The 19,593-nt window shown below is 36.2% G+C and overlaps 1 pseudogene; it reads left to right on the forward strand.

Moving 5' to 3' along the window:
* Positions 1 to 1,118: 1,118 nt before the first annotated feature.
* Positions 1,119 to 2,590, forward strand: LOC147292753 (uncharacterized; annotated as a pseudogene).
* The last annotated feature ends 17,003 nt before the right edge of the window (positions 2,591 to 19,593 follow it).

Raw genomic sequence — 19,593 nt, forward strand, 5'->3', positions numbered from 1 at the left:
TCTTGTGCATTGCCATGTTATGTTTTTTTTTTTAATGTATCTTTTTCTATTAAGGGAAATAATGCAAGAGTACTCATGATTTGACCTATTTGTTATGTATCTAGTTCTTCATATAGGATTTTCCTGGTCTTGTAGGAAATCGTAGAGGAGTTTCTTTAAAAAAAAAAAAAACCTTCATTATGGATTCCATGCTTGTGAATCAATAATTTGTATTTACATACATGGTGTTGCTTGGGGAAGAGAAATGTTCTTTTTTATTTTTTTGTTTCTCAAGGGAGCAGTAATGTACAACCACTTGGTTAAAAAAATATCAGAGAAATTCTAAAATAAATATTAAAAAATAGAAGTCTATAAAAAATCTATTAAAGTCTATGAGAAAAATCAGGCAAATTATGTTAAATTAAAACTCTATACATAATTCTGTCAAAGTCTATGTGGAGTTTATGAAAATCATTTAAAATCAATTAACTCTACCAAAGTCAATGACTTTTAGGAGGGTGTATTCAATTATGATTTTAATGGACTTTTGTATCCTACCAATCCTCATAAGTTGTATCTTAGCATAGATGTGTATAAATACGCAATCTTTGCATGAAAGCAAGCACACTTAGAGAAGAAAACATCTTTACAAAAAATCAAAGAGATTTTGAGAGCATGGTCAGATGGTCCTAACAATGCTCTGATACCACATTCTGTCACACCCCAAAATGAGGTCTAGCACTTTGGGCATATGGCAACACCACATTGGTCTTTAATCTCGACATGCTCTTATTAATCCTAAGTAAGAACATGTTGAGGAAAGTAAAGTCCACTAGACAACATGAGCAAATTCAGAGATCTCCTTGATTTACTGCTGTATAATAGCCATTTATATTTCCTTTCCTTTACTGCATATATTGCATTGATTTAGGCTTCATATTAAATTAGGCAGCTAGTCTAGGCTAATACTTAGGATCCTGTTTCTTGTCTATTTGTATAAAAAGGTTTGATGTACATCAATAGAAAATCATCAATTCAAAATAATAAAGCTTCACATGGTATCAGAGCACCATCGCTCCTGATAACAAAAACTCCAGTAGCCCATCACAGCCATTTTCTCCATCCTTATGTCAGTAACCATGACACAAGGAGATAACTCATTCACACATCAGACCAATTCCAAATCCTCAGCCAAGCTTGAGAACCAATATGAAAATCCAAACGATCCCCTATACCTCCACCACTCAGATCAACCCGGTGCTGTTCTTGTTACGCAGTTGCTAAACGACGACAATTACGGCACATGGAGCAGAGCCATGATCATGGCGCTTAGCACCAAAAACAAAGAAGGTCTCATCAATGGCACAATTAAGCAGCCACCGCAGACTTCAATCATCGAGCTACAACAATGGACCCGTTGTAACAATCTTGTGAAATCTTGGCTCCTTAACTCAATTTCACAAGACATTCGTGCTAGTGTCATATACAATGAGCTTGCCTCTGATATCTGGACTGAACTCAAGGAACGCTTCTCACGTGTCAATAGCGTTCACCTATTCCATATTGAACAAGCCATTCATGATTGCACCCAAGATGGTATGACGATCAGCGCCTACTATACAAAGCTCAAGGGATTATGGGATGAGCGAGACTCTCTGTGTTCTATCACAAGCTGCACCTGTGGCACTGTGAAAGAAGTACTGCAATTTCAACAAAATCAGAAGACCATGAAGTTTCTCATGGGTCTTAATGAAACATATGCCGCAGTACGTGGACAAATACTACTCATGGATCCACTTCCAACTGTCAATCGGGCACATTCACTCATTCTCCAAGATGAGAAACAACGATCAGTTTTTACAGGAAAAATAATGTACCCGAAGCCACTGCCTTTGCTGTCAGGGACAATTCTCGTGGGTCTGGAAGGAATTTTGCACCTAAAAATCCTCATCTTAAATGTGATCGTTGCGACAAGATTGGGCATACCTCCGAGACTTGTCGATCTCATCTCAAGTGTGATTTTTGTGGCTGGAAAGGGCACACAATTGATGTTTGCCGAAAATTACAGAAGGTCAACACCTTGGGGGCAAAATCTGGGACCAAAGCCAATCATGCTGATGCTAACACAGCAGTACCACCACCTCCTTCATCTCTCACACTCACACCGGAGCAGTATCACAACCTCATGACAATTCTTGGTAATACTCAGTCGAATCCTATGGCTAACCATGTTGGTACCTCTTCCACCATGAGTAATCTTTCAGGTAACACCATTTGTGCTTATGTTTTTGGCAAAACCACACGTTGGATCCTTGATAGTGGAGCCACTGATCATATGGTTTGTTCAGTTACATGTCTTACTACTAGTTTCCCTGTTACTAACCGATTTGTGCATCTTCCAAATGGTGCTCTTGTTGCCATTACACATATTGGGAGTGTTCAATTCTCACCACACTTTGTCCTCCATAACGTTCTTTGTGTTCCTTCATTCCAATTGAACTTGATCTCTATTAGCAAAATTTCACAACATTCTCATTATTTCACTCTTTGCTCATAATACTTGTATGATTCAGGACCAACGATCGGGGAGGATGATTGGGATGGGAACTAAGCAAGGAGGACTCTACTATCTTGATACCTTGCAGAAAACTGAGTGCAATGCGGCAATTGTGGCAGCCAACCCACCTTCTCAGCTTTGGCATCAACGTCTTGGCCATCTTTCCAATAAGAACTTTCGTTTACTTTCCAAAATTATTCCAAATATTCATTTTTGTGATGTTAAGGATTGCTTGATTTGCCCGTTGGCTAAACAAATTACTCGCTCTCAATTTCCAATTAGTTCTATTCATACTCGTTCACCATTCGAGTTATTACATGTTGATATTTGGGGAGGGTATCATGTCCCTTCCATCAATGGGGCGCGATATTTTCTCACTATAGTTGATGATTATACTCGTTGCACTTGGGACTATTTGATGCATTATAAATCTGATACATCTCATTTTCTCACTTCTTTCATTAACCTTGTTGAAACACAGTTTTCTACTAAAGTTAAAATTATTCGCAGTGATAATGGCCCTGAGTTCACATTGGCCAAATTTTATTCTGAAAAAGGGATTTATCACCAAACCAGTTGTATTTCTACCCCGCAACAAAATGGGGTAGCCGAGAGGAAACATCGTCATCTTCTCAATGTGGCTCGTGCATTACTCTTTCAGGCTAACCTTCCAAAACAATTTTGGGGAGATGCCATTCTAACCGCAACTTATCTCATCAATCGTACACCAACGCTCCTTTTAAAAGGTAAGACACCTTATGAGATGCTTTTTCATAAGTCACCTACTTATGATCATTTGCGGGTGTTTGGGTGTCTCTATTTTGCCTCTACACATCATTATCGTCCTACCAAGTTCGATGCACGAGCCACCCGATGTCTTTTTCTTGGCTATCCCTATGGTCAAAAAGGTTATCGCATGTATGATCTCACCTCGGGTAAAATTTTTGTCTCTCGTGATGTACTCTTTTATGAACATATTTTTCCTTTATCTTCTTCCGCTGCAGTTCCTACTCCTGTCTTCCCACCACCACAAGAACTATTTTCGGAGAATTCTCCCCATTCAAGTTCAGCTGACACTGCTTAAGCAACAGCTCATATCAATCCCCCTGACATTGCTCAAGCACCAGTTGTTCCTCCTCTTTCCGTTTCCGGTCTCAGCAATGATGACCATACTCAATCCATCTCCTCTCCCGTTCCTCCTGGATCATCTGCTTCTACCAGCAACACTATCATACCTTGTGCACCTAACCCTTCTCCACCTATCACCACTACCATGCCTATTCCTTCACCCTCTCCGCCTGCGGCTCCTACATCTACTCGACCCACACGTGCCACACAAACGCCCGGTTATCTCAATGAATATCATGTTGGTATTACTCTTCCTTCTCGTTCCTCCTCATCATCTAACTCGGCCGTAGTTCAATCTCCAGGTATTCCTTATCCCCTTTCTCATGTTCTTTCCTATGATCGTTTATCTTCCTCACATCGTGCTTTTACCATAGCTCTTTCTATCGAGACAGAACCTCGTTCCTTTTTACAGGCTGTTAAGGATCCCAAATGGCGCCATGCCATGCAACAAGAACTTACTGCCCTTGAAGCTAATGGCACTTGGTCACTCCAATCATTACCTCCTAGGAAGAAAGCTATCGGTTGCAAGTGGGTTTATAAGATTAAACTTAAACCGGATGGATCTGTTGACCGTTACAAGGCCCGTCTTGTTGCTAAGGGCTATAGTCAGATTGAAGGATTAGATTATCGAGAAACTTTTGCCCCTGTTGCCAAGCATGTCACCATTCGTCTTCTCCTTGCCATCGTTGCTACCCAGAACTGGCATCTTCACCAGCTTGATGTTAATAATGCATTTCTCCATGGTGATCTTAATGAAGATGTCTACATGACTCTACCACCCGGTTTCGGACAAAAGGGGGAGACTAGGGTTTGCAAACTTCACAAATCCTTGTACGGGCTCAAACAAGCATCCTGACAATGGTTTCTCAATCGGCACTAAAACAAGCAGGATTTCAACAATCCAAAGCTGATTATTCCTTATTTGTCCGATCCCGAGATGGTAACTTTACTGCTGTTCTTGTCTATGTAGATGATGTTATTTTGGCAGGTAACAATTTGCAAGATATAGAGGCAACCAAATCATTTCTAAAGCAGCAATTCAAATTGAAAGATCTTGGTTCATTGAAGTATTTCTTAGGAATTGAGGTTGCTCGATCCAACAAAGGGATAGTGCTCTCACAAAGAAAATATGCTCTTGAGATTCTTGAAGATGCAGGCTATCTCGGTGCCAAACCAGCCTCATTTCCAATGGAACAAAATATCTCTCTTAGTCGATCTGATGGTGACTGTATCAATGATCCTTCCTCATATCGTCGGCTTGTAGGACGACTCATTTATTTAACAATTACACGTCCATATCTTGTATATTCAGTCCATATCCTAAGCCAGTTTATGGACAAGCCACGCGTCCCACATCTAGAGGCTGCTCATCGTGTTCTCCGTTACATTAAGAACACTCCTGGCCAAGGAATTTTTCTCTCTGCCACAAGTTAGATACAGCTAAATGCTTTTTGTGATGCAGATTAGGCTAGATGCCCAAACACAAGAAGGTCTGTCACTGGATACTGCATATTTCTTGGACGATCCTTAGTGTCTTGGAGAACCAAGAAGCAAACCACAGTGTCACGATCCAGTGCAGAAGCAGAGTACCGGTCCATGGCTGCTACATGTTCTGAAATTACTTGGTTAAAATACATATTGCAAGACTTGAGAATCACACATTCACATCCTGTCAAATTATACTGTGACAATCAAGCTGCTCTGCATATTGCTTCAAATCCAGTTTTTCATGAAAGAACAAAGTATATAGAAATTGATTGTCATCTCGTCCAGGAAAAGATACAAGAAGGCATGATCAAAACTGCACACATCCCTACATTTCAGCAGCCAACAGATATCTTCACCAAAGCATTAAGTTCTTCACAATTTATGACTTTACTTGACAAGTTGGGAATTATCAACATACATTCCAACTTGAGAGGGAGTGTTGAGGAAAGTAAAGTCAACTAGACAATAGGAGCAAATTCAGAGATCTCCTTGATTTACTGCTGTACAATAGCCATTTATATTTCCTTTCCTTTACTGCATATATTGCAATGATTTAGGCTTCATATTAAATTAGGCAGCTAGTCTAGGCTAATACTTAGGATCCTGTTTCTTGTCTATTTGTATAAAAAGATTTGATGTACATCAATAGAAAATCATCAATTCAAAATAATAAAGCTTCACAGAACATATTAAGATCGAAGATCAATGTAAGACTTTAAATCAAAACAAACTAACTCCAAAACCATAGGGAATTTTTTTTTTTCATTTTTCACAATAAATAATCAAAGTGTGGCCGAAAATGGAAGCTTAGTAAAGATTGTGAGCTTTTGATTAATCACTATAAAAGATAAATCAATTTCCAAGTAGAGATAAACCCTTTATTTTGAAATCATTTAGCAAAACATTAAACAAGAAATTGAAATCCATTTGAAAGTAAAAACTTTAATTTAAATTCTATTTTTTGTGTAAACAAAGCAATATCTCAAGATATCTCATCATAAGTAAGTAATTGAGCCATTTTAATCCTTAAATAATTAATTTTATAGATTTCTCAACAAAGATAAAAAGATAAATAGAAAAGGGATATTAACGAATTTATCTATAATTGGATCATCTTTCTCATCACTTGAATACTCAGATGTGGGAGGTGTTGGTAAGCTATTCCTTGGTGAATTATCTCTACTTTCAAACCTTCATCATTTACTATTTGAAATCTCTATGAAGCTAACCATTCTTTTGTCCTAAAGGTTTCCTGCAACTTAACAAACTGTGTAGGGGTGAATATCACCAAAACAACTGATCACACACTCAACTATTCCAACAAAACTCAAACATATCAATACAATCAATCCATTAACAAGTGTTTTGTATTATTGACTCAAGCTCTTGCCAAAATGGCTTATGCCAAAACAAATAATTTAATAATTAAATGACATCATATTTAAGACATTTAAATGGAATTCAAATCATTCTTTCTTTGAAATATAAGCATATCCAATTTCAAAGATTTAAAGCACAATTACACTAACATACATATAATTAATTTCAGTGATCAAAATCACAATTACTCAAACATAAAGTCATGGCTACATTTTCATAAATAATTTCATGCTTTCTCGGGTTGGGTATGGCTGAACCGTCATACATCCATTTTAATATATTCAAACATGATTAATCTCATGAAATGCAAATGCATGTTTAATTAAATAGAAATGCAAGCATACCTTTTTCTCCATAACATTGCTAACCTGTCAAAGTTTATAGACAGTGGACTTATCCTCTAATTTATAAATTTAATTACCAATATCCCTCATATCTTACTAAAAAAGTAAGATCTAGATAGTGATATGTCATTTTATTGAAGTAAATAAAAACCATCTACTTCCCCTCTAGCATATTCTTAATTTTTATAACCAACTCTAGATGACACTTGTATGCATACCATTTAAGGAATTGAACCTAAAGATAGAGTAAAAATTGTACCTTTTCATCTCTAATTAAAAAGTCCAAATACTTAAACCACATTAGTGTAAACATTTTTTATTCAATATCTATAAATGCAAATGTATGTTTTGGCAGCCCCTATGAAAGGTATGACTGTCCTCAATGTTCCACATGTATATATGATGCTGTATAATCATGAAATGACAATTTAATTATATGCTCAATTCATTCCTTTCACTAGTCATATAATATGCTTTATCACATAAACAAGTATAAAACCATAAAAGCAATTAAATAAACAACCAAGTCTATGTTTAAACTTGAATTCGAAACCAATTAGCAAGACCAAATAAACACATAATCCTTATTGTTTATAGCCCTCTTTTAAACCTTTAGACTATTTCTTAAACCCTAGAACTTTCAAGTTTAACAACATGATAGAACATCAATCCTTAATAGCTCTCGGGTACCTCCAATTATGTAGGCCCTATTAGTTTAGGTAAAGGTGATCTAGTACCCTTTTTAATGCAACAATAAAATAACATGTAGTTGATTACTTTCCAAAATAAACAAATCTAAGTTTATGAGAACCTTAAATCCTAGGTTTGTTTCTTTAAAACTAATCATGCAGCCTTAGTGATTCAATTCTCAAATAAATTCACATAGGTTCACTCGTTTAATCCTAGAACAAATATGTTAGTTTTTTTCCCATCTTAATTAAGCAAATTGAAGTCATCAACATGCATATCATGTTCATTTTATTTTTGGTCTCAAAAGCAATTCAATTACCTTTCTATATAACTAATTTATAACCAACTAAATAAATCATAATTTCCTTCCAAGGTTAAATTCCTAATTCTAATCTAGCATGGCAGCCAAGAACACATCAAGACAATTAAAACCTTAATTTTAATCTGAGACAAGTATTCAAAGAGGCAAGCACTTTCATCAAAATAACTAGTAATTAAATCATATTGAAACATAGAGTTTGAAAAGAACTAGCTCCCCCTACCTCAAATGAAGCTTTTTGCCCTTGTTGTGATCCACCAAACTGAAATTCAATCCCAAAACACAAAGGGAATCAGATTTCACATTCTCAAACTCAATTAGGGTTTTGATGTCGTATTGGCTAAGTTAAGTGGCATCCGAGACTTCTAATCTATAAACAATCTTCTTATGACCTCAAACAAGTTCTAAATCATGCATGCATTCATAATTGGAAGCTTAAAAATCACACATAGGCCATGACATAAAAGAGGTATATTGTAGCCTAGGTTTTATTAAAAAACATAGGGTTTTGACAACCCAAATTCCAATCCAGAGGTATATGAACTCTCTCATGCTCAAAGATCAATCACTGGGATGATTTGTGACTTGTGTGAACTAACAATTTAGGCCAAAAAGTCTTAATATAAAAAATGGCAATTTTGAGGTATCTTGGTTTCTTTAAAAATGTAAATGGGCAACACTTGCTTAGTGAATTTAAAATCACACAAAAATAATTTGAACAAGATTTTTCACAGGCAATTAGAAGACATACTAACACTCATGCACACAAAATTTCAAAGCAATTGGAGTTGTGCAAGTAGGGTTTTCGAGGCCAAAGTCTACTCCAGAAAATTGGTTTTGCTGCATATATAACCACTGTTCATGTAGTAAAAATGTCATTTTCGGGTATAATGAACCAAATCAAGTGAAACCAATTGGTACAAGTCCAAAATCAGTCTATAATCTACTGTAACAATTTCAAATCAAGTCTCTAAGTAAACAAAATTTGAGCATGCAAACCTCAAAAATTTTCTTTGAAAAAGTTACAGAAATAGGAAAATTGTTAGGGCAACTTTAAAAATGCATACCTCACTCAATATAAATGAGATTTGCATGATTCTTGTCTTGAATGAAAGGTGTACATGTCTAGTTTTATGCATAAAAATAGTTTTGCAAATTTCTATCCCGATTGGTATATAATTCAATTTTTATCATGGAAGGTCAGAAAATGCAAAAATAGCCAAACAAGACTAGGTTATGAAACTCTTGGATTTTTCTTTGAATGCCATTCAACAAGGTTAAAAAGTATTAAAATTCAAACTTAGAAGGTAGGATGAAGGTTCTTACCAATTTTTGTTGAGTTTTCCAAAGGGCAATGTAGGCTGAGAACTCCCTTCTTCTTTTCGGGTTGGCTTCCCTCTTCTTTTCTTGTTCTTTCTTTTTCTCTTTTCTTGTTCTTTCTTTCTCTCTCTCTCTCTCTCTCTCTCTAGACTCAGGATTTTCGTGGGGGGGGGGGGGTTTGGTCAGAACATGAGCTGGTTTTATAAAAGGGTTCTTGTGTCTATTAGAGGGAAAGCTAAAGAGACACTTCATTTCTTGCGTGGGAAATGTTTCTGACAAGGCTCTTGAGTTGTTTGTTAGGACTTTTAGTTTCCCAAGAGGCTTCTATAGGCTGGTCAATCCCTTAAGGCCTTTTTAATTGAGTGTTTAGTCTAATGCCCTAGGCTAAACATCCCAATAACCAACCAAAGGCTTTTCTTTATCCCAAATCAATTAATTAAAACCATCATTACCCTTTATTTGGTTTTTCTTCCCTCTTAGCCCGAAAACACACTCTAAGTCCACCCTAGTCATGATCACCATGTCATGCAATAGCCATCATTTTTATCTCTTGCTCAATAAATCTAGGTTTCTAGCCCTAGTGGTCTAGATTGGTAAAAAAAAATAGGATTTCAAGGTCAACTTTGCAACCCTTGGTATTCCTAGTTGTCAAATCCTAATCCTAGATAAATATAAGTCACATACACATGTTTGTGCAAGTAATGGCAAGTTTGTGATCCGAAAGGATCACTTGAGTGTCCAAATAACATATATAAAATATGTAATCTCAAGTAAATATATTAAAACCATTTTGGATGAAGTATAAACATGCAAGCTTTTGGCATTCTTTGGGATTCGAAATCATCGATCAATTGAATAGACAAGATCATGTTCATAATCCAATCATCCAATCATCCAAGCATAAGCTAGCAATTGGGTCAAAGTGTTGTGCATAAGTAGTCATTTAATCATTTTAGGCAAGTATAAGTGTGCATATGCCTTAAAACTCGAAATCACTATAAATATGTGAAAATAAATATGGTTTAAACAAGTGACATAAATTTAAACAAAACATTTAGATAAATGTAATTTCATAAACTTGTCTATGTGGAATAAATTCACATTTGTGTTCAAAAGAAGTAACAATTAGTTCTAACTAATTTTAATTAGCTTAGTAACACTCTTAACCCAAAATCAATAAAATTTGGGGTGTTATAGAACCTTTGAATGCCCCAAGAAATTAATACCAATAAACCAATATTAATCCCCCAAGAAACCCGAGGCGGGTTGAGCCTTTTTGTTTAAATAGACCAGGTTTGATCATATATAGTACTCATTGCACAGTATGATATTTTAAGTAAATAAAAAGATAAAAATAGAGAGATAAATTAATCAACCCGTGTAACACCCTAGATTTTTGCAATCCTATCGTGTTTTGACACATGTTTTCAAATATCTTTTGTACTTATAAACTTAAGATTTCTTAAAGGAAAGAGGTTTTCTTTGTCTTTTGCGTAACTAACTTGTACCAATAGAGGTTTAGAGTTGAGCTCTAGTACCCTTGAGTGTGATTTTGATGATTATCAAGTTGGAGTTAATTTTTGAGAATTAAATTCATTAAAGTTGAATTTTCTTTAATTTTTCTGTAGATCAATTTGTTGTTTTGAGATTATAGGAAATTAGGATTAATCACTACGATTCCGTATATTTTTTGGGGGAATTATTTGGAGTCCCGAGTTAGTTTTGGTGATTTAACGAAATTTGGAGAAATGAGAAAAATAGAAAAAAAAAATGGAATTGATTTGCTGACTAGACCGACACGCGCACGTGTCGCGGCGTGCCTGGTCCGTTCGCTCTAACTGGCTGAGCTTAAGCCGAGCTCCGTGGAACGCGCAACACCAGATCGCCTCCAACGTTTTAATCCTGACCGCACAAGCTCATAAATTGAGCTTGATCTGGATCGTTGATCTCGTGTGAGACCAGTCATAAGTCAAAGCGGGTCGCGCGACCCGTGTGTTTTCAACCGGGTAGACACACGGACCTTCTGTATCTGTAAATAGGTAGTTCGGCCGGGTTTAGCTAACCAAATTTGAATTTTAACCCCTGTTTGTGCATTTTTAGTGCAATTTGTCCCATATTAGAGATTTACAACTTTTTTCAACCCTCTAGTGCCTATAAATAGAGACCATTGTCCCTCATTTTCACTTGCACCACCAAGTGAAGTTAGAGTTATTCACAACTTGATTATTTGGGAGTCTTTCTAAGAAGAGACATACCAAAGGGAATAAACTTGCCATAGTTTAAAGTTTTGGGAGTGCAAAGAGGAGACCCTAGGAGTGAAGTCTAGCTTTGGAGGTCTATAACCGGGTAAGTATTTTATTATTTCTGCTTTATTTATTTATTTTTAGGCTTTAATTTTATAATGCATACTTAGATTAATTAAGTAGGATTTATTTACTAATTAAGCATGCCTAGCCTTAATTTTGGAGACTTAATTTTTTATTTAAAAGTAATTAGCTAGCATGCTAGGATTAGCAAGTTTCAATTGTAAAGATTAAATTGGATTAATCTAAAAATATTTTGAGGATTTGCTTTGAGTTTAAGCAATTAGTCAATTGGTTTGACTTCAAGATAAAACTTGAAACTTGTGAACCCTTAAGTACACTCTAAAGAGAAGAGTTTAGTCCACTTAGGACTAAAAACGAGCGACGTGTGATTAAAGGAAATGTCATATCGTCTTCCCTTATTGTCAATCGTCCATAACTTAGACCTTGTTTTCTTTTATTGATTTTGTTTCTATCGAATTACCTAGTTACCTAGTTGCTGAGTTGTTAAGAGGTTAAAGTTATCGTATTTGTCTAGTTACAATGGATTTGCTAAGATAGGACCGAGCGCAAACGTGGAAAACTTGTGGAAGAGAATACGTGAAGAGCATTGGATTCCAGGTAGGAGGATTTATCCTACATTTCTGACTATGGATTTTGTGTGTGTATCAGTGTATGTATAGTTTTTAAACTGTGATAACAAACTATTATTATTGTGTTTTGGTATGAGAGTTTGGGTAGCGTAGTATGTGACTTTAGGTTCAAATCCCTAAACCTTCTAAAAGAATTGATTTGTATATTATGGAGAGTCTAGCCAGGCTAACACGTGGCTTCGTGTGCTTGTGCGAAACGAAAATCCATGATTAATCAGGTGACAGTGAATACAGTTTTCTCAATTGCGAGTTCCTATTTTTGTTTACCAGGGCACTCTCGTTATGGATGCTATTTTCTTTGATTATAGCAAGCCATAGTCGTACCTTATGTGTATCGATCATCCGAGTTATTATTATTATTTATGGGTTTTTATACATGTTTACCATATACTGCTGCAACTGAGGTGTTAAATCGATTTTGTGGAAATGTTTTGGAATTTTGGAAATCAATATTTCACAGGGGAATATTTTTAAAGGTTTTCAAACCTAACAGGGTCCCCTAAGGGAAGTTATAATCGTATGAGATGCTTACCCCTTACTCTCTTTATTTGTTTTTTTTCTACTCCATTGCTTATGCAGATTTGCCTCTTGGATGAGATCTTGACTGAAGGGGTGCGCAGCTTGTATTCTCTTGTTGGGTGTCTCAAGGTCTCTGTTTTCATGTCTTTTGGCTATCGTAGTGGTTCTTGTTTTTCCATGTGTATTTTATTTGGGAACCCATTTTGAAACAATATTATTTTGATTTACTTATCTTTATAAACTTATGTGGGTTTTCCTTATTTTGGTAATTCCCTTTTGCAGTGTTGATTTAACTATTCCACCCTATCTGGTTGGTTAATCTTTATTTTGATTATTAAGGCTTATTTATTAGTTTGCCTCCTGAAAGTAACTTCAAGTCTCACTTTACCCCCTAAGATTTATTTTGTATCACGTTACCTCCTGAAACTAATTTTCGTGTATCACTTTGCACACTTCCTATTTTTACAAACTTTGTAAACTAATTAAAAATAGCTTCGGACTCAGAAAAATACACGAAAAATTCCTACAGACTCATCTTAACTAATACTAATTTAATATGGGGTCAAATTACCAATTTTTCATCCGAATGTTTCTTGAAAATTAAAATACTTTAGACACTTTGAAAATTCATAAGATAATCTCCCGAACTCCAAAAAATATGAAGTGTGCACCGTTAGTCTTTTAAACAATAACACTACCTTTCTTATGAACACTTGCTACCCAAAAGACCTCTCGGTCTTAGAGCTCTATAAAATAAATTTTAGAATTTCCGTAAAGTCTCGGAAGAATTTTCTAAAACAGGTTTTTGGTAATTTTCAAAATATTTTTGAGAATTCATCCGAGATTTTACAGAAATGGTTTTTTTTTTTCTCATTTTTAGTACCTAAACTTTGATTATTGTCTCAATGTAGTACATGAACTTTTATTTGTCATAATTGAGTACTCAAATTTTTATTTTGTATCTAATAGGTAACCAAGTAAATTTCTGTTAAAATTGTTAACAGAAATTAGGGACAATATAGTCACTTCAAAAAAAGCTATATTTTAATTATTTTCTTTTATATGTTTAAAAGTAGAAAAAAAAATTACAAAAAAAAAACAATGTACCTTCTGCTACTACCCACCCGCCCACCACTCTCCCTTCCATCTCTCCTCCATCGCCCTCCCCCTGCTTTCTCTGCAGATTGTGGAAAAGTAAAAAAAACAAAATAAAAAACTCAAACCTCTCTCCTCCTTGGACAACCCAGCCCCCCAACCTCTCTCCACCATCAGCAACCTCTCTCTCAACCTACCCACCTTCCCTCTCACCACCATTTGCACTGGTCGGAGGCCTTCTCTTCCCCCTCCCTTTTTTTTTTTCTTTCTATCCTTCTATTTCTCTCCCCCCTCTCTATTCCTTTCTCATTCTGGATTTGCACCAGCCTCCCTCCCCCCCTCTGCATCGGCTAACTCCGACACCATCAACAACGACAACCCCCTCTTCCCTCTTCCCCCTTCTCTCTCTCTCTTTTCTCTTCTCTCTTCGCCCTCTCTCTTTCCCCTCTCCTTTCAAATCTGCAAATCTGATTCAAAAACAAAAAATCTAAACAAAAAACCCACAATCAGCAAACCAAAATAAAAAATAGAGAGGGGGAGGGGCAATGGAGGAGAAAGGAAAGGGAGACTGATGGGCAGGTGGTAGCAGAAGGTGGAGAGAGGTTTAATTATTTTTTTTAAACTTTTAAACATATAAATAAAATAATTAAAATATAATTTTTTTGAAGTGACCATATTGTCTCTAACTTCTGTTAACAATTTTAACAAAAATTCATTTGGTACCTAGACACAAAATAAAAATTTGGGTACTCAATTGAGACAAATAAAAGTTTAGGTATTACATTGAGACAATGATCAAAGTTTAGGTACTAAAAAAGAAAAAAAACCCTTACGAAAATTTTAGAATTTTTATAGAGAGAAATTTATTTTAATTTTCTAGAAATAAATTTGGACTTCTCAAATTTTTTGGAAACTCTCAGAGAGCAAATTAGTAATTGGGTTTATTTCATATTTACTACATAAACTTTGACCATTGTCTTAATGTGGTACCTAAACTTTTATTTATCTCAATTGAGTACCTAAACTTTTATTTTGTGTCTAATAGATACCCATGTGAATTTCTGGTAAAATTGTTAACAGAAGTTATGGACAATATGGTCACTTTAAAAAAATTATATTTTAATTATAATTTTTTGTTTTTTTTTTATAATTTTAAACATATAAAGAAAATAATTAAAATATACTTTGACTATATTGTCCCTAATTTTTGTTGACAATTTTAGCAGAAATTCATTTTGGTACCTATTAGACACAAAATAAAAGTTTAGGTACGCAATTGGGACAAATAAAAGTTTAGGTACCACATTAAGACAAGAGTCAAAGTTTAGGTACTAAATATGAAAAAAAAAAAAAAAAACCTTAGTAATTTTACCCATAGTAAATTAGAACTAGTCAAAACGAGTTTGTAGGAATTTTTTATGTATTTTTCTTGGTCCGGAGCTATTTTTAATTAATTTCTAAAATTTGTAAAAATAGAAAATGGCCAAAGTGATACACAAGAATTAGTTTCAAGGGGTAATGTGATATAAAATAAATCTTAGAGAGTAAAGTGAGATTTGAAGTTACTTTCACAGGGCAAACTAGTAAATAAGCCTATTTATTTTGATCTTACTATTTCCTTAAAAGATCCTATTACTATAAGTACTCTGATCCAACCCTATCCATTTAAATACAAGAGGCTCAACCCTTCCTGAGCGTCTTTGGGGATTAATGCCAGTGGTTTGGTATTGATCTCTCGAGGTACTCAAGAAAGGTCTCTATGTGTAGCACCCTGGAACCCGGGTACGTCACAGCGACACCTATTTTGGGAATACCCGAAACTACAACACCTAAGTGCTGGCACTATAATCTCAAATATCCCTAAAATAAGTTAAGCCATTATAATTTTTGAAACCAGATTGGATCAGAGATAAGTTCAGCAACGGAGATAAGTTGAAACTCATTTTAAACAACACATACAAGACCAACCCCTTGAGGTTCTTTATAAATGGACATAACCCTCAAAGACAATTATGAAACATTTAAAGAGCCTGAACAAATACAAAATGGTTTTACAAGCCAAAACACAAAACAAAAGACACATCCGTCCTCTAAAGCACCCACTACCTTGCCCTCCTCACTCTACCTCCTTAGCTCAGTTATCCTGCAAAACAGACCGCTGCACCGAGGAATAGTGTATCGGGTTACATGAAAGACCCGGTGAGGTTTTGCAAGCTCGTATGGACAAACCAAGCACAGACTATAGCACATACCAGATATAGGCAGAAACCAACCAAAGATAATAACCACCACAGGTTTCTCAACAGTACAAAAGTACTCGAGCATTGAATAATCATGTTCAATCACCAATATATGAGGCATATAAAAATAATGCGATCGAAGAATGATAGTGCTTATTCATGACAATACTCAAAGATGCATGCAGAATCAATCTAATGCACGCGTACCTTTGCCATTCCGCATAAGCAATATCAATCATCTGTTATCAAAACAATGGACCAACCTAGTTGGCACCAAAACATATTGGGCCCACTACTAGACAGTACAAACTGATTCCTAGTAGTAAGAATGTCCATTACAAAGCGTGCATCTGTGATAACTTCACAACCCGCTCTCTAGTCATACTCATACAGAGTAAACATACGGTCGCCATGAAAATGACAGTCTGACTGCAACCTAGGGGCAAACTGCCCATTAGGACCTATCAGTAGTTTAGGGGATCGAAACCCAAGGCAAACCCACATGGGCCCTCTTGCTCTTAAGCTAGTGGTCTAAACACTTCAACTTCATTAGTTCACATATAATGAAAATGATATCCAACATCCATGTATGCATGATCACATGTTCACAATCCAAAATATATCACATGTATGCACATGGATCAACCATGCTAAATCTCTAGCATGTATATATGAATAATATCCGAGGCATGCAAACAATCACCATGTTCAAGTATATAAATATCATTGCAATCCAAGGCAGGGAGAGAAAAGTAGACCATAAGAGAACAAAAGTTATTCAAGAATGGTTATTAGTCTCATTACGAAATATACTTAAATTCAATTATGAATTCCAATTATGTGAGATATAGAACACAATACCCAAGTAATGATTTATGTAGAAATTTTAGAGTGTGCCCTAATTCATTTTAATTATTTACCAAACACAAGTAAATACTTTTGCTAGGTGTGAATTACTAACACTTAGATTTATTATGAATATCTTAGCTGTGAGACCCAAAATTTTCCAAATTTGTTTTGGAATTTTTCTTTAATTTCTAGAATTTTTCTAGAAATTGTTGGGCGGAAAATCATATTTTTCACCTTAAGCTTTAATTGTTTGACCAACTTTAACTAGAGTTTTGACCCAAGTTAGACCTTTAGAAGGTGGTACTTTTACTCACGAACCCAACGGAGCAAGTCTCGTATTATTCTGAGTCCGGGAGATTATTTTATGAATTTCCCCAAAATTTCTTTTCTTTAAAAGCGTTTTATCTTAGTTTGTGGAGCTTGAAATTTTCGAAATTTTTCTAAAGGGCAAATTGGTAATTTGACCTCATAGTTAATTAGTACTAGTCGATACGAGTCCGTAGTATTTTTCGAGGTATTTTTCTGAGTCCCGAGCTATTTTTAATTAATTTTTGAAGTTGGGGAATATAGGAAAAAGAAAATAAAATAGGAAATACCAGGTCGTGCCACGTGGCACGATCTGGGCCGTTGGATCTCGCATGGCCCATCTGATCCGACGGCTGCATGTGCAACCAGCTGCATGGCCCGCGACATGTGGCAGCCTCTCCACTTGACACGTGGCGACGGTTGGTGGTGAGTCCACCCACTGAGTCAACGAGTTAACCGAGTTGACTCAGTCAAGCCTTCCTATAAATAGTGCCGCACCCTTGCTGGTTTTTCACCCATTTCAGCCGCACGCTTCCCAAGAGAGAGATTCTCTCTCCTCTCTCCTCCTTTCTCTCTCTTCTTCAATCTTGTTTTGAGTTTATCTTGAGTTCTGAAGCTCCGATCGACGATCCGATTTCGCCTACGCGATCGTGGCGACGAGCTCTTCAATTCTAGTAGTGTGAAGGCTATGTTTTGGTGAAGTTTTAAAAAAATCATTTCTGAGCTCCATAGGTAATTTCTTGATCCCTGTCGAATTTCTGCTAAAATTTTGTTAAATAAATCTCTTGTTAATTAGGCTATTTTAATCTTATTATTTAGCAAGTCTAGTAGTACCGAGACTCTGCTCGTGGGAAGTCTTCAACAGGTATACCCTTAACCCAGCTTATTTAATTTGCTGTTGTTTAAGTGGTGGTTATAGACGAAACGCCGTTTAACTGTTGTTAGTAAATGAACTTAATAAATATTGAGGCCATATAAGTGGTAACCAAATAACGTGATGACTAAGGTCAGTCCATGAGCATACATGCGTTGGGTACTGAGCCAGAGCTCCCTCAGTTTCCCCATGCACTGACCTGGTCACGTTGTAAGGTTCATATCTGATTAACCTCCTCGACAATAAATTAAAATAAACTTAGAAACCACACGGTCTGACATGACTGTCTGCCTCGGGGAGCAGGGTCATGCCGGATCAAGAATTTAGAGAAACCTAGCAAGTTACGCTAGTGCCAAACCTCTAAATTTTACCTGGTCTTAACAGACAAGGCCGAGAGTACGTTTAGTACGTTCCTAATAGCTGTCGTCGGATTTGGATCTCCAGTTTCCCAACAGGTACAAGTGGGACCCAGACACAAGAAAGGGATCGGGCAAGGGACACACTTTGGTAAAGCAGGTAGGGGGAATGTACCATATCCCGGTTATTGGATTTTCTGCCTATTTTCGTACTATATGTATATGAAAATGTCTTTCACAGAGAATGTGCATGATTTTTGTATGGCATATTTGTGTGATTTTCTGTGTGATACCTTGGACGACCTGAGAGTAACGGGCACGTGTTGTGACCTTGGGTTTCGATCCCCTAAACCTCCGGAGGGGTAAGTACGGACTGGTTAGTCGAATGTCCTTCTGGGGAGGCTAACCAATGTGGTATTACCAGGTAAATGGATACTCTCACCACAGTATCGAGGTGGTGGTTGAATTTCCGATACTGGCGGTTGGCCTGTATGTGATCGGTCGCAGGTATGTTTCTGAACTATGTAACGTGACAGGAATGATTTTCACTGAAAAAGATGTATGAGCATGCAAAGGCTTTACTCACTGATTATTGGCATAATTATCTTTATCATTACTGGCCTTGGTTACAATATTATTGGTATTGATACCCTGTTTTTGGGTGTGCATTGCTTTTAAACTATTTTCCTTGAAATCCTATATTTTCGAGTATTGCTTCAAACCTAACCAGGATTTTCCCTCGAGGGGAAGCGATGAACGTATGTGACGCTTACCCCCTACTGTACTCTTGTGAGTGCAGATAATCCAGTTGTTGGAGACCAAGATTGAGGTCGTGGGTGTGGCACTTGCAGCTTGTCAGTTTCAGTCTTGCTATCTGGTTTAGATCCTTTCTTTGGATCCGTGGTGGTGTTTCTCTTTCATCCTCGTAGGTGGCATATCCCAATGGCTATCCATGAGTCCAATTTGTTGCACCACTTTGTTGAAGACTGAATCACTCTGGCGTGGGTTGGACTATCCTGACATATCTGTTTATCTACTGTTTTATTATGTAGCATTAGGGTTAGTGTATTTGAAACACATAACCCTCACGGGTTGGTACTCTTTACTGTTATTTATAATATGAGGCATTTTCAGTAATTTCTTCCGTTGTATTTTTACTACTCTGATCCAACCCGGGTTCTTCAATAAAAAGG

Source organism: Dryas octopetala, chromosome 2 (assembly GCF_963921425.1).
Source record: "Dryas octopetala chromosome 2, drDryOcto1.1, whole genome shotgun sequence".
Classification (NCBI taxonomy): Eukaryota; Viridiplantae; Streptophyta; class Magnoliopsida; order Rosales; family Rosaceae; genus Dryas; species Dryas octopetala.